At 36.4% G+C, this 26,130-nt stretch overlaps 1 pseudogene; it reads left to right on the forward strand.

Moving 5' to 3' along the window:
- The first annotated feature begins 22,748 nt into the window (after positions 1–22,748).
- Positions 22,749–23,830, forward strand: LOC121458316 (annotated as a pseudogene).
- Positions 23,831–26,130: the final 2,300 nt, after the last annotated feature.

Genomic DNA, 26,130 nt, shown 5'->3' on the forward strand with positions numbered 1-26,130 from the left:
GCCCCACACAACCCGTCAGCCTTATTCTGAGCATTTTAGTCTTTCCTCAAATTAACCAATTTTATTCAATTTCCATTTTGTATCATTGCCAAAGGCAACCATATTATCTATGTCTTTTTAAATGTTCTCTTTTTGGCTCTACATTCAGATTATTACCAGATTGCTATTTTTATAGTTTTCCCAGAGACAACATATCTTAAGAGCCATTCCTTATTGTGTCTCATTTACTGGCAGTTACTTCTAATTCACCAACCAATTTACCCATCTGTTTCATGTATTCCACGTGGATTTGGGGTCTTACATATGGCTTTATGGATGCTTTTGTGTGGACAAAACCACTAGTGACTATCTCTCTCCAGCGGCAGTGAGATTAAGGTAACTCATCTCCCATCCTACCTTTCTGGTGTATCACACACCTCTACTCTCTGTGCCCTGGGCATACAGTATTCACAGCACCTGGAATGCTAGCCCTCATCTTTTCTATTGACTTGAGTTTCATTCTTTCCCAAGTTTATAGGATATATTGCCTTTTTTGTTAAAGCTTTTATAACAAAACGTCTTTATTAAACACCCCAAAACTCTTCATTCCTTTGTTAACATTGTTGATGTAAAATGTAAGTATAAACCTATTTTATGATATTTTTCTAAAAACTAATGTGTGCTTATGTTTCTAATTCAGCGAATCTGACTTTGACACCCTCCGTATGAATAGCGCATACTACCCTACAAATTATGTCAGTCTTCCTTTAGTTTCCCTCAGGCTGTAGGCCTGCATCACCGCGTGCATCTATAATGGGCTGTGGGCCTGCATCACCGCGTGCAGCAATAATGGGAATTTCTTGTAGGCTTTGTTTTTGTTTATATCTGCATTGTCTACACTAACTTACAAGACTGATGCAGAATTAATATTTTGACTTGATATAATAGCTAAATTTGTTAGTTTCTGTTTCAGTTTGCAGTCTGCATATTTTTATTTCTCTTTTCTGTAGCATTATACAATCTTGTGAGATTTGGTTTTGGTGTGTTATAATTGGAATAAATAAGTCACACTGCTGAAATTTCCCAATTCCATTGTCTTGAAAGTATCTTATTGTTATATTTTCTAAGCCATGGTTATCAATTTAAAAGCCCATATCAAGGCATTTGCATAACTGAAGACTCAAAAAGGCAACTATATGTCTGTCAACAAAAAGAATAAGATAATTTGTTATTGATTTGTTAGAAGCAAAATATGTAGGCTAATTCTAACAGGAAAATATTGCTCCAGCTTCAGTAGCATTTGCTTTAAGGATGTTTTATGAAACAAAGCACATGATGGGTTGAGAGTTGAGCATTCAATAGGTTGAAAGAATCAAAACAAGACCTTTGAGAAGTTACTGGATATATTAGAGCTGGCACTTAGTGCAAACATAGTAATTTATCAGAAATGTGGAAGCCATATTATGGCTTTAACAGGAAAAGGGTTTTTTTTGGGGGGGTTTCAGTAGCCGAAGTAGAAGCAATGAGGATTTTAAGAAGGCATTGTAGTCAAATATTAAAATCATATTCTATCTACTATACCTACATAACTATACTGTATGAAAGGCTCTGAAATATGGAATGAGCTGCTACAACCGTGTGGTGTATTTCTAGGCTGTTGACGTGTATAGGAATAAATGGTTGACTTTTAGCTTTATTTTGCTCCCTTTCCACTTAATTTATTCTTCACTTACCATTATTCATCTTGCTTTATAGTACAACAAAATAATAAAAGCATGTGTCTGTGTGTGTTTGTCCTCCCAGTTATTTCATTGCCATTTCTACCCTAGGCTCCAGATTTTAAGGGATATAAGAACTTTACCACATTCCCCACTATTCACATCTATTTTGAGTCTTCTAATAACTTGGGATAAGAGTTCTATTGGTATTAATAATCAATCAATTCTCATCCACTGGGTGGATGTGAAAAATTTGACAGAGCAACTTTAGAAAGAAATAACGTTTAGTAAGAGAAGAAGGTAGAATGCCTACCTTCTGCCGAAGACAGTGAAAAGGGGCTCAAATTTCACTTACTCTGCTGAAGGTGTGGGGATTTGTATCTGAACTCATGACAGATTTTTGAAGGCAAGAGACTTTTCACGGGGCATCTATCTCACTGCAAAGGCAAAGGCATCAAGTCTGATTGCAAGCAATCTTCCCAGTTGGAGCAAATATGAGAGTCCAGTTGATCTGAAGGAAAGAGATAGGCAGGGAAATCCTTGAGATAAATGTCCTCCACCAAGGTCATCTAGAAAGTGAAGTCATGAGGAAGAGGAGACCGAAGGAGACTAGAGAAGATTATGGTTTGCATCATGGAAATTGCCGTACCTCAATCTCTGAAAATTCATCCCACTCAATGTGTAAAGTAATCTCTGAGAAGATATAATACAAAGCACATCCATGCTGTACGATTTTGGTTCCATCAGCCATACTAACTTGTGGAGAGTGAGCTGCTTCTATTCTCTTGGAGAGACTGGGTACTGTAATTTAGAATTGGAAAGTCTGTATGACTCCCAGTCTGTTGTTTTGCAAATTTTCTACTATGAGACTGTGCCAAGCCAAATTAGGAGGAAGTCAATTATTCATACTTTTGAATTTTGAAGAGTACACTACACATCTCATTTCAATAAGCATAATAGTACTGTCATCATGAACAAAGTGATGAGAGAGCTTTTAATTAATAATCCAAGATCAAAAGTTATTGGAATTGTTTGTGTCACATTAGTAGCAAGAACAAAGAGCTGGTACAGTTGTTTGTGCACAAATAACCCTGCAATCCATGGGTGGGTGAGGTACCCAAGACCCTTGCAATATGAAAGGATATGATTTCATAATTTAAATTCCCCACCGAGTTTGCAATCTCTCCTATAGTTCTAGGCCAGAAGTGGGTGTTTGATGTAGAAAAGGACATGGGGAAATACCCTCAGGGTACAGATCTCACAGTGGCTATTGCTGTTTATCTTCTTTAAACTGCTAAGTCTGTGACAGGGTAAGATCTATGATTTTTTTTTAGAGTTGAATATTACAATTAGTTTTTATGCATTATTATAAAAGTTACACATTGATTAGATGAAATTAACTTTTATTTAGCTGAATCCAAGAAGGGAAACTGCCAAGAATTCCAAGCACAATAGGTTAGAAAACCTGTTGATGTACATGGAAGGCTTGTTAGTTTTATTGTCAACCAGACACAAACTAGGGTCACCTGGGAGAAGGAACCTCAGTTGAAGAATTGTCTCTACCAAATTGGCCTATGGCCATGTCTATGCAGAAGAGTTTCAATAGATAATTGACATGGGAGGGCATAGCCCACTGTTGGCAGCACTATTCCTAGGCAGGTGGACCTGGATTATACAAGCAAGCAAGCTGGGGGAGATAGGGAGCAAGTCAGTCATCAGGTTTGCTTCATGATTCCTGCCTCTATGTTCAAGTCTTGAGTTGCTGTCCCAACTTTTCTCAGTGATGGATCTTGACCTGAAAGTGTAAGATGAAATAAACCCTTTCCTCATCAAATATTTTTTAGACATGTGTTTATCACAGCAACATAATGTAAACTAGAATAAATGGAGTGGAATATTTAATAAGCCATGAATAGTATGTATTTCTATGCATGCACTTATTTGCTTTTGGGCAATAAACCTATTGATTGCCACAGTAAATTTTTCTTTTTGTTGTTCTAAATTTCTAGTACACAGTAAAAGTAATCTCTTTTGCATGGTTCAGCCTAAGTTTTAATGGACAATTATGTTAAACATTATAAATTTTATCAATTCCTAAAGTTAGAGATAGCAATTTAACAAATGTTCTCTTAAGAAATCTTTTTTATAAAAATTTATAAAACTAAGAAATGAACTATTTTAAGGTGTGTGTGTGTGCTGCCATTTCACATGTTCTTGTATTTATGGAGAAAGGATAACATTCAGGACTCAGTTCTCTCTTTGAACATTATTTGAGCCACAGACTTTCTTATTGTTTATGCCTGAAGACTACTTGGTCTGTGAGATTTCAGGCAATTTTCCTGTCTCTGTCATCTATCTATCAGAAAGAATGCTGGGATGGTGTTGGTGATACCACACATTTTACACACTTTCTGGAGATCTGAGCTCAATTTATCAAGTAACAGCTTTTTATCTATTGAACCATTTCCCTGTTGGGCCTCGTGAGGCCCTGGTGTGAGGCCCAGTGTAACTTCCTGAGCCTAACTTGAGTTTGGTGAGGCCTAGTGTAACTTTCTGAGCCTGGCTGGAGTTTGGAGACCTGTCTCTGGCTACCCGAGCTAGACCAGCCTCTGCCCAGCTACAGCTAGCATGGCAGAATATTGTTGGCTCTTATTCTTTAAACTGCCTCAACCCATCCAAAGCTTCTCCATCCCCTTCACACCCTACATAAGTTCCTGCCTGATGCAATTAAACAAGATCATGCTTCAACAGACTCCCAATGCAGTGTGTGTGTTTCTTCCTGCCCCTCCTCTTTCTGTAGGACAACCTGGCATTTCCCCAGCCCCACAATATATTTTATGTTAAAATAAAATGTCGTTGTAGGCATTAGAGTAACTTCATGATTTCTTATAACTGGATTTGAATTGTGGTAACAAACAAAGTACTATGTCTTTACTATGTATTTCTTGAATTCTGATTAGCCTATGATTTGCAAAAAATGTTTAGTTTGAACTAAACTTTATGACTCCTGGGTGTCAATATCTTAACCTACAAAATGTGAGAAATTTTGGTGACATTTTTCATTTTCTTGATATCTGTTAATAATAAATCCATTATCCATAAATATATCAAATGGCTAGTATATAGAAAAATCCCCTTTTTTCCCCATTTGTTTTTCTTTGATGAAATTTAAATTCTACTTTATTAATTAATGCTTAAACTATACACCAAAAATGAAGCCAATTTAAACATCGAGTTTATTGAATTTAAGGAAATATAGTGGTATATATATTCTGGTGTAACATATGCCAAAGTCAAGATATTTTTCCTCCTAAATCTTTCTTTTCCACACTTTCCATGTAATTGCAAGTCCAGCTTTTATACTACAGACCAGTGATTTCTCTCCCTGGAAAAGAGATTTCTTACCAGAACTTCACAAAGTATACAATTTTTGAAACCAGCTGTTTTGCTGAAAATAGAATTTTGGCAGTTTACCCATGTTATATGTTTCAGTAGTTTGTTTCTTTTAGTGACTGAATCGTTTTCCATTGCCTATACATCAAAATTCACTTTTTGATTATTTGGAGAAATATGAGATTTCTATCATAGCACTGGAGGAGCAAACAGAAGTTCAAAGAGACTTACTCTCTAATAACTAAATTAAAAAAAAACATTATTGACAAATCCGCATACTTCTTACAGGTCCCATCACCACTTGTAACAAAATGTGGGGACCTTAGATTTATTTTGTGCTTTGCTATTTACAATACTTTTGTCTGTGCTGTGGTTGGACTATTCTATGTTTTTAAAACATTCTAATAATGACAACTGATTTTTTGAAACTATCAATATTTTTATTTTTTTAAGAATTTGTATAGATATAATGTCCATAATAATAATTTCTGGATACATGTATTTTTGAGATAGTTCCTAGAACACCCAAGAAACCTACTATGTAATAATTGGAAATAATTCCAAAAGCAATATAAAAATACATTACTTTTTGCCATATTTACAAGCTTTACTATAGGAAAGTAAATTAAGCAAATCTTCAGGGGCCTAAGTAATAGTCATACACTCAGTGTTTAAGTAACTGTTTGCAAATGTTTCTGTGGTGGCCTTTGGTTTTTATTTTGCACATTCTGAAGCACACTAGATTATGTGTGTGTTTGCCATGTTGGAAAATTGCCTCTTGGTTAACAGGGATGTTTTATTTCTGGGGAACTTCCTTTCACCTCCAGGGAAGGTGATAATCCTCTACTTTTAAACAACGTCACTTACAAATCTGCTAACCTAAGGGTTGACAAGACTCTTTATTTCTTCTGTACCTACCATATATACTTTATATGCTGTTATTTTAATAAGGTAGCACAGAGCTACACTTTTAAGTAAAGGAGGGCAATTTCCCTTCTCACTACACAGTTTTAAAAAGATTTATTAGTTTTAATTTGACTAATTTTTAGAGAGAAATGGTTTAACTTACACAAGAGGAATATTAGTAGAAATTTCAGTAGCAAATGTAAATATTTTCTTTCTGTAAGTAAGTTTTTGCTGCTTTCTGGACTAGCTTCTTTGAATAACAATTTTATTTTATTATTTTTTATTTTTAATTGTTTTTATTGAGCTATATATTCTCTGCACCCTTCCCTTCCTCTGCCCTCATCCCTCCTACCCTCCCCTATAGTCCCCATGCACCTAACTTACTTAGGAGGTATTGTCTTTTTCTACTTCCCATGTCAATTAGATCCATGCATATCTCTCTTTGGGTCCTCATTGCTGTCTAGGTTCTCTGGGATTATGAATTGTAGGCTGTTTTTATTTTATTTTATTTTATTTTATTTTATTTTTTTGCTTTATGTCTAAAAGCCACTTGTGAGTGAGTACATATGATGTTTTTCTTTCTGCGTCTGGGTTTCCTCACTCAATATAATGCTTTCTAGATCCATTGATTTGCTCAAAATTTTCAAGATGTCATTTTTTTTTCTGCTGTGTAGTACTCAATTGTGTAAATGTACCACATTTTCCTTATCTATTCTTCAGTCAAGGGACATTTAGGTTGTTTCCAGGTTCTGGTTATGTTTCCAGATTCTGTAGCTCTGTGATAGTTTTTGAAGTCAGGGATTATGATGCCTCCAGAAGTTCCTTTATTCTACAGAATTGTTTTGTCTATCCAAGGATTTTTTTCTTTGTGCATATGAAGTTGAGTAATTTTTTTTTTTGAGGTCTGTGAAGAATTTTGTTGAGATTTTGATGGGCATTGCCTTGAATCTATAGATTGCTTTTGGTAAGAATGCCATTTTTACTATGTTAATCCTACCTATCCAAGAGCATGGGAGATCTTTCCATTTTCTGGTGTCTTCTTCAATTTATTTCTTTAAAGATTTAAAGTTCTTGTCAAACAGGTCTTCAACTTGTTAGTTAAAGTTACTCCAAGACATTTTATGTTATTTGTTGCTATTGTGAAGGGTGATGTTTCTTTGATTTCTTTCTCTGCCCATTTAACATCTGTGTAAAGGAGGGCTACTGATGTTTTTTCGAGCTAATCTTCTTTGTTGCTCCATTACTGAATGTGTTTATAAGTTATAAAAGTGTCTTCATAGAATTTTGGGGGTCACTTATATAAACTGTCATATCATCAGCGAAGAGTGAGCATTTGACTACTTCTTTTGCAATTTGTATCCTCTTGATCTCCTTTTCTTGTCTTATTGTTCTACCTATAACCTTGAGAACTATATTGAATAGTTATGGAGACAGTGGACAACCTTGTCTTGCTCCTGATATCTGTGGGATCACTGGGAGCTTCCCTCCATTTAGTTTGATGTTGGCTGTTGTATATTGCTTTGTTATGTTTAGGTATGTTCCTTGTATCCCTGCTCCCTCCAGAACCTTTATCATGAAGAGATGTTGTATTTTGTCGAAGGCATATTCAGTATCTAATGAGATGATCATATTTTGTTTTGTTTAAGTTTGTTTATATGGTAGATTGCACTGACAGATTTTCATATGTTGAACCATCCCTGCATCTCTGGGATGAAGCTGGCTTGATCATGGTGGATGATTTCTCTGATGTGTTCTTGGATTCGGTTTGCCAGTATTTTATTGATTTTATTGCATTATTGTTCATGAGAGAGATTGATCTGTAATTCTCTTTCTTGGTTGAGTCTTTGTGTGGTTTCAGTATCAGGGCAACTGTAACCTCATTAAAAAAGTTTAGCAATGTTCCTTCTGTTTCTACTGTGTGAAACAATTTGAGAAGTATTGGTATTAGTTCTTTGAAAATCTTGTAGAATTCTGTGCTGAAACCATCTGATCCTGTTTTTTTTTTTTTTTTTTTTTCGTTTGTTTTTTTGGTTGGGAGAATTTGATGAGTGTTTCTATTTCTTTATCCATTATAGGTCTATTAAATTTGTTTTTCTGGTCTTTATTTAATTTTGGTAAGTGATATTTATTCAGAAAATTGTCCAGTTCGTTTAAGTTTTTCAATTTTTTGGAATACATACTTTTAAAATATGACCTAATGATTCTCTGGATTCTGTGTTTGTTATGTCCCCTTTTTTTTAGTTCTGATTTTGTTAGCTTGGATATTCTCTCTGACTTTTGATTAGTTTGTATAAAGGTTTGTCTATTTTTTGATTTCAGCTCTTAATTTGATTTTTCCTGCCATCTAGTCCTCCTCGGTGAATTGTATTATTTTTGTTCTAGAGTTTTCAGGTGTTCTGTTAGCTTACTAGTATGGCTTTTTCCCAGCTTCTTTATGTAATTATTTAGTGGTATAAATTTTCCTCTTAACACTGCTTTCATTGTGTCCCATAAATATAGGTATGTTGTGTGATCATTTTCATTGAATTTTTGGAAGTGTTTAATTTCTTCTTTTATTTCTTCTTTGACCCATTGATGTTTCAGGTGAGCATTTCTAATTTCCATGAGTTTGTGAGATTTCTGAAATTAGTGCTGCTGTTGAATTCTAATTTTAAGCCATGGTGATCTGATAATATACATGGAGTTTTCCCAATTTCTTATTCTAATTTCCTTTATCTGTGGAGGTTTGCTTTGTTATCTAGTATGGTGTCAACTTTTTATAAGGCTCCATTAGGTGCTGAGAAGGAGGTATATTCTTTTATGTTTGGATGGAATGTTCTAAAGATGTCTGTTAAGTCCATTTGATTGATAACATATTAGTTTCCTTATTTCTCTGCTATTTTCTGTCTGGTAGACCTGGCCAGTGATAAGAGTGGGGTGTGGATGTCTCCCACTATTAGTATGTAGGGTTTAATGTGTGATGCAAGCTTTAGTAGTCTTTCTTTTTACATATGAGAGTGACCTTGTATTTGGGGCACAGATGTTCATTATTGGAATTTCCTCTTGATGGATTTTTTCCTGTGACTAATATGAAATGTCCTTCTTTGCCTCTTTGATTGATTTCAGCTTGAAGTCTATTATGTTATATATTAGGATAGCTATACCCGCTTGATTCTTAGATCCATTTCACTGGAAAAAAAAATTTCTCAACCCTTTACTCTGAGGCAATGTCTGTCTTTGAGGTTGAGGTATGTTTCGTGTATGCTGCAGAAGGATGGAGTCCATTTTCATATCCAATTTGGTAACCTGTGTCCTTTCATAGGTGAGTTGAGTCCATTTATATTAAGGGATATTAATGACCAGTGATTGCTAGTTCCTGTTATTTTAGTTTTTGTTGTTGGTGATGTTATTGTGTATGTTTTTTCCTTCTTTGTGATATGCTGCTGTGAGACCATCAATGGTCTGAGTTTTTGTGGATGTAGCTAACTTTCTTGGGTTGGAGTTTTACTTCTAGTACTTTGTGTAGGGCTGGGTTTGTGACTAGGTATTGGTAAATCTGCTTCTGTCACAAAATGTCTTGTTTTGTTCGTCTATGGTGATTGAAAGTTTGCAGGGTATACTAGTCTGGGCTGCTATTTATGGTCTCTTAATATCTACATAACACTTTACCAGGACCTTCTGTCTTTCATTGTTTCAATTGAGAAGACAGGTATAATTTTGCTTGCTCTGATTTTGTATGTTACTTGGTCTTTTTCCTTTGCAGCTCTTAATAGTCTTTCTTTATTCTGTGTGTTTAGTGGTTAGATTATTATGTGGCAAAAGGACTTTTTTTTTTCTTTTTTGATCCAGTCTATTTGGTGTTCTGTAAGCTTCTTGTATCTTCATATGCACATTTTTTCTTCAGGTTGGGAAAGTTTTCTTCTATGATTTTGTTGAATATATTTTCTGTTCTTTTGAGTTGGACTTCTTCTATCCCTATTTTTCTTAGGTTTGGTCTTTTCATGGTGGCCCATATTTCCTGGATATTTTGTGTTAAGCCTTTGTTAGATTTAACGTTTTCTTTGACTGATGAATCTATTTCTTCTATTGTATCTTCAGCACTTGACATTCTCTCTTCCTTCTCTTGTTTTCTGCCATGTATGCTTGCTTTTGTGGTTCCTATTCCTTTTTTCATAATTTAAATTTCTATAATTTCCTTGGTTTATGTTTTCTTTATTGAATCTATTTCAGTTTTCATGAGTTGAATTATTTCTTTCAACTGTTTGATTGCTTTTTCTTGGTCTTCTTTAAGGGACTTGTTGGTTTCTTTCAATTTTTTGCTTATCTTTCCCTTAATTTCTTTGAGTGAAATTTTCATTTCCCTTTTAAGGGTCTCAAACATTTTCTTATTTTTTAGGTCATTTTCTTCTGCTTCATTTATATTTGGGTTCAAGTCTTCCTGTTGTAGAGACACTAGTTGATGTTTTGTTGCTCTTTATGGTATTGAATGTGTTATTTTGTCTACCCATCTTTTCCTCTGATTGGTATAGTTGGGGCTATGTCTCTGGTGATCAATCTTCCAGGTACTAGTGGACCCAAGACTCAGATACTTACTCCTCATGGTGCAGTCATGATTCCAGTTACTCTGCAGGTTACATGGTGTTTCTGGAGGTCCCGCAGCACTCCCAGGGTTTTTTCTGCAATCCAGGGGTCATTTGGTCTTGATCCCACAGAGGTTGCTTGCTTGGGACTGCTTCTGCTGAGGTTGCTGTGTTGGGGCTGCTCTAATAGAAGTTGCTGGATCAGGCCTGCTCCCTTGTAGTTTGCCAATTTGCACCCTGTCTCATAGAGGTCTGATGTAGGTGGGTCTTCTTTCTCTGTGTTGCTTTCATTGGTTAATTAATAAAGAAACTGCTTGGCCTGAGAGCTCAGAACATAGGTGGGTGGAGTTGACAGAACAGAATGCTAGGAAGAATGGAAGTGAGGCAGACGCCATAGCTCTCCTCTCTGAGATGGACATAGGTTAAGATCTTTCCCGGTAAGCCACCACCTCGTGATGTTACACAGATTGCTAAATATGGGTTAAAGCAAGATGTGAGAATTAACCAATAAGAGGCTGAAACTAATGGGCCAAGTAGTGTTTAAATGAATACAATTTGTGTGTTGTTATTTCAGGTATAAAGCTAGCCGTGCAGGAGCCAGGTGGTGGGAAGTGGTGTGCACTGCTCCTCATCTCTACAACTAGCAGATGAAAAACAGAGTAGAAATAAAGGTAAAATTGCTAACAACAAATTTTGTTCATTTGGGAGAAAAAAAATTCCAGTGGGTATTATCTAAAACAACTAATTATATTTTAACAAAAAATAATAGGTCCTTGGTTAATGAACATACTCACCAAAATGCATGGTAGTTGTGACTCAGTTCTAAAAATATCTTCTCTTTAGAAGTTGAAGTGAGACCTCTGTGGGATCCAGCATGAGTCAGGGATCTTCAAGGGAGCAGGCCCAAACTAGAGACATCTGTGGGACCAAACCAGGGACTTCCTCGGGAGCAACCTCAAGTCAGGGACATCTATGGAAACAGGCTTCAGCCAGCAACCTCAGCCAGAGCAGGCCCAAGGCAATGACCTCCACAGGAGCAGGTACAAGAGAGCCATCACTGAGGGAGAAGGCCCAAACCAGAGACTCTGAAGGGGTGTGGTCGATTGGTAGTTAGAATTATCCAGATCAGCTCAATTAAAAAGATTTAATAATTGGTGAAAAAGGAAACTCACACAACCAAGGATCTAAGGAAAACCAGGAGCACGGAGAGAACAAAGACAGCTTGGCTAGTGTACCTGGATGTTTTATCTTTTTTCCTTGGCCTCAGGGGGACACACCCTAAACAGAATGTGATTGGATAAACTTCACCATCAGATAGGTTTTTTTTTTTTTTTTTTTTTTGGTGTGTTTCCTTCTAGATTCCCTATAGATATCAGAGCCAGGCTGGTCCTAAGGAGTCCAGTAAAGACACTGCGCACTGCCTGATAACATTTCTTTTTTTTTTAAATTTATTTATTTATTAAAGATTTCTGCCTCCTCCCTGCCACCGCCTCCCATTTCTCTCCCCCTCCCCCGATCAAGTCCGCCTCGCTCATCAGCCCAAAGAGCAATCAGGGTTCCCTGCCCTGTGGGAAGTTCAAGAACCACCCACCTCCATCCAGGTCTAGTAAGGTGAGCATCCAAACTGCCTAGGCTCCCACAAAGCCAGTATTGTGCAGTAGGATCAAAAACCCATTGCCATTGTTCTTGAGTTCTCAGTAGTCCTCATTGTCTGCTATGTTCAGCGAGTCCGGTTTTATCCCATGCTTTTTCAGACCCAGGCCTGCTGGGCTTGGTGAGTTCCCAATAGAACATCCCCATTGTCTCAGTGTGTGGGTGCACCCCTTGCAGTCCTGAGTTCCTTGCTTGTGCTCTCTCTCCTTCTGCTCCTGATTTGGACTTTGAGATTTCAGTCCGATGCTCCAATGTGTCTATCTCCTTTCATTGCCTGATGAAGGTTAATATTCAGGAGGATGCCTATATGTTTTTCTTTGGGTTAACCTTCTTATTTAGCTTCTCTAGGATCACTAATTATAGGCTCAATGTCCTTTATTTATGGCTAGAAACCAAATATGAGTGAGTACATCCCATGTTCCTCTTTTTGGTTCTGGCTTACCTCACTCAGGATAGTGTTTTCTATTTCCGACCATTTGCATGCAAAATTCAAGAAGTCATTGTTTTTTACTGCTGAGTAGTACTCTAATATGTATATATTCCACACTTTCTTCATCCATTCTTCCATTGAAGGGCATCTAGGTTGTTTCCAGGATCTGGCTATTACAAACAATGCTGCTATGAACATAGTTGAACAAATGCTTTTGTAATATGATAGGGCATCTCTTGGGTACATTCCCAAGAGTGGTATCTCTGGGTCCAGGGGTAGGTTGTTCCTGAATTTCCTGAGAAACCGCCACACTGCTTTCCAAAGTTGTTGCACAAGTTTGCATTCCCACCAACAATGGGTGAGTGTACCCCTTTCTCCACAACCTCTCCAGCAAAGGCTATCATTGGTGTTTTTTATTTTAGCCATTCTGACAGGTGTAAGATGGTATCTTAACGTTGTCTTGATTTGCATTTCCCTGATCGCTAAGGAAGTTGAGCATGATCTTAAGTGTCTTTTGGCCATTTGTAGTTCTTCTGTTGAGAATTCTCTGTTCAACTCAGTGCCCCATTTTATAATTGGTTGATTAGCCTTTTACGGTCTAGTTTCTTGAGTTCTTTATGTATTTTGGAGATCAGACCTTTGTCAGTTGCGGGGTTGGCGAAGATCTTCTCCCAGTCAGTAGGTTGCCTTTGTGTCTTAGCGAAAGTGTCCTTTGCTTTACAGAAGCTTCTCAGTCTCAGGAGGTCCCATTTATTCAATAAGGCCCTTAATGTCTGTGCTGCTGGGGTTATACCTAGGAAGTGGTCTCCTGTGCACATGTGTTGTAGAGTACTTCCCACTTTCTCTTCTATCAGGTTCAGTGTGTTCTGACTGATAGTGAGGTCTTTAATCCATTTGGACTTGAGTTTTGTGCATGGTGATAGATATGGATCTATTTTCATTCTTCTACAGGTTGACATCCAGTTCTGCCAGCACAATTTGTTGAAGATGCACTCTTTTTTCCATTGTATACTTTTAGCTCCTTTATCGAAAATCAGTTGTCCATAGGTTTGTGGGTTAAAGTCAGGGTCTTCTATTAGATTCCAGTGGTCGACTTCTCTGTTTTTATGCCAGTACCACACTGTTTTCATCACTGTAGCTCTGTAATAAAGTTTGAAGTCAGGGATGGTAATGCCTCCAGACGATCCTTTATTTTTTAAGATTGTTTTGGCTATCCTGGGTTTTTTGTTTTTCCATATAAAGTTGATTATTGTCTTCTCCAGATCTGTGAAGAATTTTGATGGGATTTTGATGGGTATTGCATTGAATCTATTGATTGCTTTTGGTAGAACTGCTATTTTTACTATGTTGATCCTCCCAATCCAAGAGCAAGGGATATCCTTCCATTTTCCGGTGTCTTCTTCAATTTCTTTCTTCAAAAACTTAACGTTCTTGTCAAATAGATCTTTCACTTCCTTGGTCAGAGTTACCCCAAGATATTTTATGCTTTTTGTTGTTATCTTGAAAGGTGATGCTTCTCTGATTTCCCTCTCTGCTTCCTTATCCTTAGTTTATAGGAAGGCAACTGATTTTTTTGAGTTGATCTTATATCTTCCCACATTACCAAAGGTGTTTATCAGCTGTAGGAGTTCTTTGGTAGAGTTTTTGGGGTCTCTTATGTATGCTATCATATCATCTGCAAATAACGAAAGCTTAACTTCTTCCTTTCCAATACGAATCCCCTTGATTCCCTTATGTTGTCTTATTGCTATTGCTAGAACTTCAAGCACTATTTTGAAGAGGTATGCGCTGATAACATTTCTTACAACCCACCCAATAATCACAGTTGTAACCCCACTCCCAGGCTTTATATTCCGGCATGCAACTTTGGATGAAGACTTTGACAGAGGTCAGGCCAGAACTAGGGACCCAAGGCACCCAAAACCTAGCAGAGAAACCATACTAGACCTGAAGACATGCTAGTCATTGAAATCCTTGACCACTTAGAAAAGAAAAAGAGAGAGGAAACAAAAACCAAAGAGCAAAACACCAATCCAACAAAGGCAAATGCAGGAATTAACACCTAGAATCATAACCATCCCAAATCCAGATGTCTAAACACCAGTGTTAGAATATAGTTAATATCATTGAAAGAAAGGTCACTATGGCATCACGAGATACCAGCAAAAAAGCAAATTTCCAATGCATTACCACAGCAAGATGTGAACATTTCAACCCAGCTGGAGCACAGGAAATGACCTTAAAATAATTATAACAAGGTTATAGAGGTCCTTAAAGAAGAAATGAAAAAAGCCTAAAGAAATGGAAGAAAACATGAACAAAAAAATTGAAGGATATTAATAAATCTCTTAAAGAATGCTAAGAACACAAAGAAAGCTAAGAAAAACAAACGGGTGATGCAAACTACTCAAAACATGGAAATCATAAAAGAAGCACTGAAGAAAACATAAACTGAGGGAATTCTGGAAATGGAAATTCTGGGTAAGTGAACAAGAACTGCAAATATCAACAACAGAACACAAGAGATGGAGAGAATCTTAGGCATTGAATACACTATAGTGCAAATATATTCATCAGTCAAAGAAAATGTTAAGTCAAAAATAATCCTAACACAAACATCCAGGAAAGCTGGGACAGTATAAAGAGACCAGAAATAAGAATACTAGCAATAAAAGAAGGAGAAGAATCCCAGCTCAAAGGCCCATAAAATACATTCAGCAAAACATAGAAGAAAAATTTTCCAACCTAATAGAACTGGACCAGAAAAATGTCTCTACCACCTAATAATAAAAATGTTAAATGTGCAAAACAATGAAAGAATATTAAAATCTACAATGGAAAAAAGCTAATTAGCATATAAAAATGACTTATCAGGATTGTACCTGATTTCTCAATGGAGACTTTAAAATCCACAAGGTTCTTACAGACTCTAAGAGATCATGAATGCCAGTCTAGACTACCCCACCCAACAAAACTTTCAACTATTTTAGAAAGAGAAAACAAGATAATACATGACAAAGTCAAATTAAAAAAAAATATCTATACACTAATAAAGACCTAAAGAACATACTATAAGGAAAAGTTCAATCCAAGGATGTTACCTGCCCTTACATATACACAGGGAATATATAATCTCACACCAGCAAAATCTGATGAAGGGAAATATATGTGCGTGTGCGCGTGCGCACGCGCGCACACACACACACACACACACACATACACACACACACACACACACAACCACCATCACCAAAAACCAAAACAAAGAACAGAAATTAACAGGTCATAAATATCTCTCAGCATTGATGAATTCAAGTTTCCAATTAAAAACACGTAGGTTAACAGAATGTATATGAAAACTGCATCCTTCTTTTGCTGCACACAATAAACATACATCAATATCAAAGATAGACATTACATCAAATAATGGGCTGGAAAAAGATTTTCCTACTAAATGAACTTAAGAAATAAGCTTGTGTAAGCTACCCTAATATCTAACAAAATAAACCTCAAACTAAAATTAATCAAAAGAGAAGGAGAAGGACATTTTATACTCATCAAAGGAAATATCTCAGTTCTGAAAAATCTCTGCCCCAAATGCAAGGGCACCACATTTGTAAAAGAAATATTACTAAAGCTTAAATCACACATCAAATTCCACACATTAATAGTGGGAGACTTCAACACTCCCTCTCACCAATGGACACGTCATCCAGAAAGAAACTAAATGAAAAAATAAAGGGAATAATAGTCATATTGTCTCTAATGGACCTAACAGATATCTAAAGAATATTTCATCCAAACACAAAAGAATATACCTTTCTCTCAGTACATCATGGAACTTTCTCTAAAGTTGAGCATATACTGAATCACAAAGCAAGTTTCAACAAATGATGTGGGATGTCCCTCTGTGTGCTGTGAATATTTATTACCATTTGTTATGAAGAAGCTGCTTTGGCCTATGGCAGGGCAGAGTATAGCAAGGCAGAAAATGCAAGCAGAGTTAGAGGAGGAAAGAAGGTAGAGTCAGGGAGATACCATGCAGCTGCCAATGAGAAGGACTCTAGAACATTGTCAATAGGCCACAGCCTCATGGTAATACACTGATTAATTGAAATGGGTTAATGTAAGATATAAGAGCTAACTAGGAATATGTCTGAGTCAGTGCTGTAATTAATACACTTTTGTGTGATTATTCAGGTCTGGGAGGCTGGGAAACAAAAGCATAGTGGCCATTTACATAATGTTAGTTCATAATTAATATCATCCTCTGTGTGTTTCTTTGGGACTGAACGGCTGTGAGATTAGGTGGGACGGAGACTTCTATTTACAAAGAGTTACAAGAAAATTGAAATAAACCCCCTGTATTTTATCAGACCACCATGGATTAAAGGTAGTTTGCAACAACAGAAATCACAGAAAAGACTCATGGAAACTGAACAACTTTCTACTGAATTACTACTGAGTCAAGAAACAAAGAAAGAAATTAAAGACTTTCTAGAATGTAATGAAAACTAATACACAACCCAACCAAACTTATGAGACACAATGAAAGCGGTGCTAAGAGGGATGTTTACAGCACTAAGTGCCTAAGAAACAAATAAGAGAAATCTAATACTAGCAATGTTACAGAACACATGAAAACCCTTGAATTATGAGAAGCAAACACATCCAAAAAGAGTAGAGGGCAGTAAATAATCAAATGCAAGGCTGAAATCAGAAACATAGAGAGCAATACAAAGAATCAATGAAATAAAGGACTGGTTCTTTGATAAAATCAACAAGGTAGATAACCATTTTCCAAACTAACTAAAAGGCAGAGGAAGAATATCTAAATTACTAAAATCAGAAATAAAAGAAATCAAAACAATTATTAGGTCATACTTCAAAAACCTGTATACACAAAATTTGAAAATTTTGTAGAAATGGACCATTTTCTAAATAAATATTTCTTACCAAAGTTAAATCAATATTAGATAAATTATTTATTTAAACTTACAACCCCAGGGAAACAGAAGCAATCATTAAAGGCTCCCAAAAACCAAAAGCTCAGGGTCATATGGTTTTATTGCAGAATTTTACCATACTTCCAAAGAGGAGCTAATACTAATATTCTTCTAATTATTCCACAAAATAGAAGCAAAAAGGAGCATTGCCAAATTTATCCTAATACCCAAACCACACAAAGACCCAACAAATATAGGTAATTATAGACCTATTTCACTTATGAGTATTGACAAAAAATACTCAATAAAATACTTGCGAACCAAATCCAAGAACATATCAAAAACATCATCTACCATGACCAAGTAGGCTTTATTCAAGAGATACAGGGATGATTCAGTAAATGAAAATCAGTCAATGTAATCCACTATATAAATAAACTGAAAGAAAAAAAACATATGATCCTCTCATTAGATATTGAAAAAACCTTTGACAAAAACCAATACCTCTTCATGGCATTGATCTTAGAGAGATTAGGCATACAAGGGATATTCCTAAACATGATACACCAATATACAGCAAGCCAACCGACAACACGGAATTAAATGAAGATAAACTCAAACAATTCCACTAAAATCAGGAACAAATCAAGGATGCCCACTCTCTACATATCTATTCATTATAGTACTTGAAGTTTTAGCTAGAGCAATAAGAGAACTAAAGGAAATCAAGGGGGATACTAATTGAAAAGGCAGAAGTCAAAGTATCACCATTCACAGATGATATGATAGTATACATAAGTGATACCAAAAATTCTACCAGGAAACTCTTAAACCTGATGAACACCTTTAGTGAAGTGGCTGGATACAAGATTAACTCAAAAAAACTCAGTAGCTCTTATAATTCCTTTTACATTTCTTTATCAAGACTTTTGGAGCTAAGCCCAGTGTGTGGCTGTGTATCTCAATCAGTTATCTCTGATGACAATTAGGTTAGTCACCAATCTGATTACAGGTCTCTACTATTGCTAGGAGTCTTAGCTGGGGTCATCCTTGTGGATTTCTGGGAATTTTCCATTGCACCAGGTTTCTCTCTAACCCTGAAATGTATCCCCTATAAAGATGTCCCTTTCATTATCTCCTCCTCCTTCCTGTCCCCAGCCTGCCTTTAAATTTAGCCTGCCCATTCAGGTCCCTCAAGTGAAATCAGAACCTGTCTGTACTTGGTGCATAACTGGCTTTTGAGAATCTGATCCCCATCCTGGATTACCCTGCCTAGCCTCCAAGCAAGGGGGAAGAACTTGGTTTTGACTCAACTTGATTTGTCATGTTTCATTCAAGTCTATGAGAGGCCTGCCCCTTTCTGAATGGAAGCAGATAATGAGTAGAAGGGAAGAGGGTAGATGGGAAGCTGGCATTGAGATTTGAGAGTGGAGGCTGGGGGATCAGGAAGAGAGGAGGGAAGGCAAGTAGTGGTAAAATGAAACTGTATGTAAAATAAATACAATGTGTTATTTAAATTTGAAAAGATGAACATCTAAAAAAATACCTAAGTAGCCTACTTATATACAAATTGTAAACAGGTTGAGAAAGAAATCAGAGAAACAATACACTTTACAATAGCCACACATAATAAAGTATTTTGGAGTTACTCTAATGAAGCAAGTAAAAGATCTGTATGACAAGAACTTTAAGTCTTTGAAGAGAGAAATTGGAGAAGACACGACATGATGGAAAGATCTCTCACGATCAGAGATCTGTAGAATTTTGTAGTAAAAGTTGCCATTTTACCAAAAAGTAATCTACAAATTTAAAACCATTCCCATTAAAATTCCAACACAATTCTTACAAACCTTGAAAGAAAAACACTAAAATTCATATGGAAAAACAAAAACCCAAGATAACTAAAACAATCCTGTACAATAAAAAATTTCAGAACACCATTCCTGATTTTACCATCTACTACAGAACTATAGTAATAAGAACGTCATGGTATTGGCTTAAAAACAGACAGGTGGCTGAGTGGAATGGAAACAAAGACCCAGTTGGGAACATGAAAGATCAGGTTGTAAGGAGCATAGAGTGGAAGAGTAGTAAAATTGATGATGGGAAAAGGGGAAGAGCATTTTAGGCCGTGTATAAACCAGTGCAAGGGAAACTCCCAGGAATCTACAAGAATGATCCCAGCTCAGACACTTAGCAATAGCGAATATGAAGCCTGAACTGATCATCTCCTCTGACTAGGCCAGATTTCCAGTAGAAGTATTGGGACACCAACCCAACCATATAACCTTTGATCTACAGTCTGCCCTGCTTATGGGATGTGCTGAGAAAAGGGTGGTACAGATTTTTATTCAGTTCTATTCATTTTTAATTTAGGTATAATTTACATACATTAAAATACATAGATCTCAGGCATAAATATTACCCCACATAAAATATAAAATATTTCCATCATTCCAGATAAATGTCCCACCTCTTCCCAGATAATTTCTCGACCTCTAGAAAAAGTTACTAATTGGTGTTACAGATTTGAGCGTGGCCAACCAATGACTAGTATAGCCTAAGACCCACTCCATGATAATGAATATCCAGCACTGACACCACCTAGACCCACAGGCTGGATGGCCCAGAGGTATGGGATAGCTGAAAACATGATTGGAGCAAAAAAGTCAATGTTCTAATGATATTCTGCTATACTCATAGATTGGTGTCTAGTCCAGTTGTCATCAGAAAGCCTTCATCCAGTTTTTGATGGAAATAGATGTACAGATACACAGTCAAACATTAAGCCAAGCTCAGGGAATCCTGATGAAGAGAGGGAGAAAGGACTGCATAAATCAGAAGGGTCAAGGACATCACAAAGAAACCCGCAGGACCAACTAACCTTGGCTCTTGGGAGCTTACAGAGTCTGAACTGACAACCAGGGAGCCTGCATGAAGCTGACTTAGGTCCTCTACCTATGTGTGACAGTTGTGTAGCTTGGCCTACTTGTGGACTCCTAACAGTGGGATCAGGGGCTGTCCCTAATGCTTTGACTGGTTTTGAGAACATATTCCTTATACTGAGTTGCCTTGCCTAGCCTTAATACAAGGGGAGGTGCTTAGCCTTATTGTAACTTGATACAAACCATCTTTTATTGATATTCATGGGAGGCCTGCCCTTTTCTGAATAGAAAAGGAGAAGTGGATTGGGGGAGAGAAGAAGAGAAGGGGGAAAGGAAATGAGAAGAGAGGAGGGAGGGAAAATTGTGGACAAGATATACAAAACATAAATAAATTTAATTAATAAAAAACCAAAAAATTATAGCCACTTACATAGTATAAGAGTATTGAAAATTTAAAAAAAAAATAATTTTCTATATATTGACCAAAGTAGATGCCTGGGGGTCAGGCAACTTAGGTTTGAACTTTGAATTCAGTGACTAACTTACCTAAGTTCTTGGCACATATTAACTAATAACAGATACTGAAACGTAAGTTACAGAGAGGTTGTATAAACTGAATTAAATTGAGACCAGTGTCTTATTGACTATGCCACAAGTTACAGTTGTCATTCCAGTAAAATTTTGATTAGAATGGGGAAGCAAATAATAAAATTTTATGAATTCAGGTTAATATCATCTGGTTAATGTCTTCAAAATATCCTTTCATTTATATATCTCTAAATGTTAGGTTTTATAAAGCATATTTGTTTTTGGTGAATGAAAATGAAAATAAAAATAGCCTTTGCCATAGCAATAAATTTAATTTAACAATTATTAGGCAAGATTAAGCAATTATTTGAAAAAATTTAGCTTGTAACTGTATGTAACTACTTCCTAATAAAGTCCCCCAAAGTAAATAAAAACTAACATACAAAACTAACCTGGGCCATATAGCAGGATACTGTCTCAGAAAAATAAATGACCAAATAAAGAAAGCTAGGGAAATGCATGTAGTTGAGGACAGTAATGTATTTCCTTTATCTGAACTGAAATGAAGGTGGCAACATCAGCAGAAAGGTACAGTCTCTGCCTGAAATGAAGATTTCATACTCTTGAAATATATACTGTTTTTCAAATCATGAATCTTAGATTATTTTGTTATAGTTGTTAAATGAGCACAATGTAAATTAGATACAATAATAATTTCCAAAAAATCTGTTATTTTTTCCTCAAAAACATTTACTATAAACATAGTGTTTCAGGAGAATGCATTCAAAGTATTTATTGGTTTCAGCCACCACTAATTTATTGTCTTTTGAATGGCTACTCAATTAATAGTATGTTTACATTTCAAGAGAAATGCTGAAGAGCCAATTTTTATCTTTATTTCTGTGAAAGCATTTCAATGATGTTTATCTTTTGGTTTCAAAACAGTCGAAAGAAGTGATGGTCTAAACTCTATAAAACATAAATATTTATGAAATTTTAAATGCTTTTTTTCTGAATTATAATACATATTTAGTCAGAAATGGAACTCTGAGAGCCTATCTTTGGACTGATGTTGTATTGTAATCATTGTCCTTTGATAAAGACACATCTATACCTTATTCCGTCACTGAACTCATTTTCCAAGTCTTATCAAGATTGAAAAAGAGTCAATAAATCTAGCATGAGGTAAATATGAGTGTCGTCATCCAGTCTGCAGCCTCCCACCTTCTTCCTACTGTTCATTTCTCTGTAAGGATTTGCACCAGGTGCTTCTCTGTCTTTTTTATGTGTGAATGCTGAATATATTTTATACCATTTCACATTTTGACAGTGCTTCTCATTACAATTTTTCTTTTCATATTATGCAGTTGATAGGAAGTCAATTTTTCTGTATATGATAGATTCCATCATTTGCGCAGTAATGTATCTCTTGACAGTGAATATATTACAACAGCACATCCAAGTGGTTTGATCAAAAAGAACTAAAGTTCTAATCTAGACCCACGTCCTGTGTGCATCTATTTCTCCAAGACATTTTACTCATGGAGTATTCCCAACTGGTTATATTTCATTTCTTCCCATCTTACAACTTAACAAGGTAGTATTTTTAAAAAAAAAAAAGGACTTTTAACCTCTTTCTCAGCTCTGGGTCTCTTGACTGCACAGTATTGTGTTGTCAAAATGTCACTTTCTAACAGGAGTCACAAGCAAAGAAGAAGCTGGTCACAATGAGGGAAGCCGTCAATAATCCCATGAAGAAAAACCAAATGATAAATAACCAAAGGATCACGACTGCTGTCTCAAGCATCAAATTCTGCTTTGATAATTGAGTCAAGTGTGTTGTCCTTATGAGCTATATGGGCCAGTCTGATGGTATTCCCATGCCTGAAATGTAGTCTTTAGAGCCAGTTGTCGCAGAACTCAAATCTCTGGTGGGCAAGGATATTCTGTTCTTGAGGGATTGTGTGGGCCCAGAAGTAGAGAACGTCTGTGTCATTCCAGTCTCTATGTCTGCCATCCTGCTGGAAAATCTCTGCTTTCATATAGAGGAAGAAGGGAAGGGAAAGGAAGCTTCTGGGAACAAGATTAAAGCTGAGTAAGCCAAAATTGATGCTTTCTGAACTGCATTACTCAAACTAAGGAAGGAATGTTTATGTCAATTATGATTTGGGGGTTGCATCTTGAGTCCACAGTTCCATGGTTGATATGAATTTGCCACAGATGGTTGATGATTTTTGATGAAGGAATTGCGTTACTCCTGCTATTGGGAGGAGCTAATGTTGCAGATCACTACGATTCTGCACAAAGTCAATTCAATGATCATTGATGATGAAATGGTTTTTACCTTCTCTAAGGAACTCAACAACATGGAGATTGGCATTTCTCTTCATGATGAAAAAGAAGGGGTCATGATGGTCAAAGATATCATATCCAAAGATGAAAAAACTGATGTGAAGATTACCTTGTCTCTTGACTTCGTCACTGCTGAAAATTTGATAAAAATACTTAAAGTGGCCAAGCTACTATGGCCACTGGCATACCTACTGGTTGGATGTACTTGAACTGTGGTACTGAGAGTATCAAGAAATATGCTGATGCTGTGGTTCGAGCTAAGCAGACTGTTTGGAATGAACCTGTTGGAGTATTTGGATGAGACGTGTTTGCCAGGGGAGACAAGTCCCTTATGAATGTGGTGATAAAAGCCATTTCCACGGGTTCCAGTCTTGTCAGAAGTGGTGGGGACACTGCTACTTGTTGTGCTACATGGAACACAGAGCATAAATTCAGCTATGTGAGCATGGGGGGGGGGGGGTCCTCTAAAGGGGCAGTCTAAAGCCCCAGGAAGGTAAAGTCTTTCCTGGAGGTGGATGCTTTCAGGAATGTTTAGTGCTTTCCTGCCTTTCTGGTTCTTGTGCAAGCCCCTAAGTCAAATAGCTGTGCTTTGCATCTCCAGTTGGTGTTAGCACAAGATTCAACTTGTGGTTGAGATGCAGAACCAGGAACCATTTAACAGTTGCATGGCATCTCAGCTTGTCTTATTGCATCAGGATTCATCTATGCTTTTCAAGATCCCATTTGAATTCTTCAGAGGCTAAAAGCATTGTGCGTTCTAGACTGCATCTATTAGAGTCTTTCTAAAAAGGAAAGATGGCTGTGAAAAGTGTTCTCTTTTGATACAGCCTCTGGTAAACTTTGTTCATGACTTGATGATGGTTGGTTAAACAATAAAGATGTCTACTGGTATGTGTGTGGGTGATATTCCTTCTAAGAATTCAAAGATGGATAGATTCTTTTATCAATCTATCATCTATCTATCTATCTATCTATCTTTCTTCTTCATCATCATCATCTATCTATATATCTATCATATCTATCTATCTATCTATCTATCTATCTATCTATCTATCATCTATCTATCTATCTATCTATCTATCTATCTATCTACCATCTATATTTATCTATATACCTATTTATTTTAGTGTCTGTATGTGCACATGCTTATGTGCAGGTGTGCATGTTCGCGTGTATAATTTTTTTTCTTCAGACGGGTGCAAATGTTTGAACCTGCATGGCTTGGTTCTTAAAACCCAACTAGGGGAAAAACAAGGAAAATACAAGGCACGTAAGAAAATCTGGGATTAGGTGAATTGTACATGCTCTGATGGAGCTGCACCAAATATGAAACAACCTGAAACCTTGGAGCATGTATTATGTATAGCATGGTGGAGGAGAGTTAGCTACTCTTGGTGAGAGGTTTCTGCAAGTGAGCAGTCTCAGCTATGACACGCAAGGTGGAAGCTAAGGTTGCTAAGTTTTGCACACACTGCCATCATCCTCACATGGAGCAGTGGAAGGTTCTGTCATCCTCTGAACTTTGTCATTCCCATGGATCTGAGCCATTGGGTCCTTTATATGGCCTTCCTAATGGCAACAATCCACTCAGGACTTCATCAGTTCCAGGACAGGCTCCAAAACCAAAGAGAAACCCTGTCTCGAAAAACCACAAAAAAAAAAAAAAGAATAAAAAAAAAAGAACACATGGCTTCACACAGATGGGCATTCAAGGACTGCAACGAAGTCTTCTCATCTGTAATTTTGCTGTCTTTTCTCAGCAGCTTTAAAATGAAGTAAGGGATTCATCTCCCTTAACCTGCTTCGTTGGTCACAGCAGGCAATACTGTTGTTCTTAGTGATATTTTTGATCTTCTCTCTTATAAACTTTCCAGTATGCTTTCATTACTAAAACTGTAAATGAACATTCAAAATGCCAACAATACAATGTTATTAAACACAACACCAACAATAAATATTATTCTACTATGCTTTCCTGTTGCTGGTTTATTTTATTTTGTTAGTCTTAAGTTTCTAGAACATATCAGTGAGTCTCCATTCTTATTTTTATATTTCTCTGCATTAGAGAAATCTCTGAGGACTATCAGTTGTGTGTTTAATAAACCAATATAACAGGTTATTTAAATTTTTGGTACATGCTGACATCACACATACCAACCCCTCCCAGTTTCCTCTCCCTCCCCTCCTCCAACTCTACCTGCCATATACTCCTCAGAGAGGGTGAGGCCTCCCATGGGGTTCAGTAAGGTCTGTCACATCATTTGAGGCAGGATTTTTGGTAAATCTTTAGACTTTTTTGTATATGAACTCAGTCTCAGTATATGAAAACTGTTGATTACCATCTTCTTTAACACTGTTAAGTAATTATTTTCAGTCTTTAATAGACATTATTTTCAGTTTTCCACTATGTTTTCTTTCATTTCTTCCTTCCTAATTTAACATATCTGTTTTAAAATTAAGAATAGATTTTTTATACAGTAAATTCTGATTACAGTTTCCCCTCCATCAATGCCTCATAGATCCTTGCCAGTTATCCACCCACTCAAACCATACTCTTTCTTCCTCTCTTTTACTAGAATACAGTCATCTAAAAATAGTAGTAAAATGAGACACAATAAAAAACAATATCTTGAAAGCAGTTCCATGCTATTTTCCATTTTTTCTGCATCTCTAATGAAATATGGACTTTCAACCTTCAATATAATTCAGCTATTTTTAAGTTATCAGGCTACTGACAAAGTGTGAACATTACTAATAATACCTTTGCGAACATTTTGTTCC

The sequence above is a fragment of the Microtus oregoni genome, unplaced genomic scaffold (assembly GCF_018167655.1).
Source record: "Microtus oregoni isolate MIOR12 unplaced genomic scaffold, Mior012 000017F_ref0000208, whole genome shotgun sequence".
NCBI classification, from domain to species: Eukaryota; Metazoa; Chordata; class Mammalia; order Rodentia; family Cricetidae; genus Microtus; species Microtus oregoni.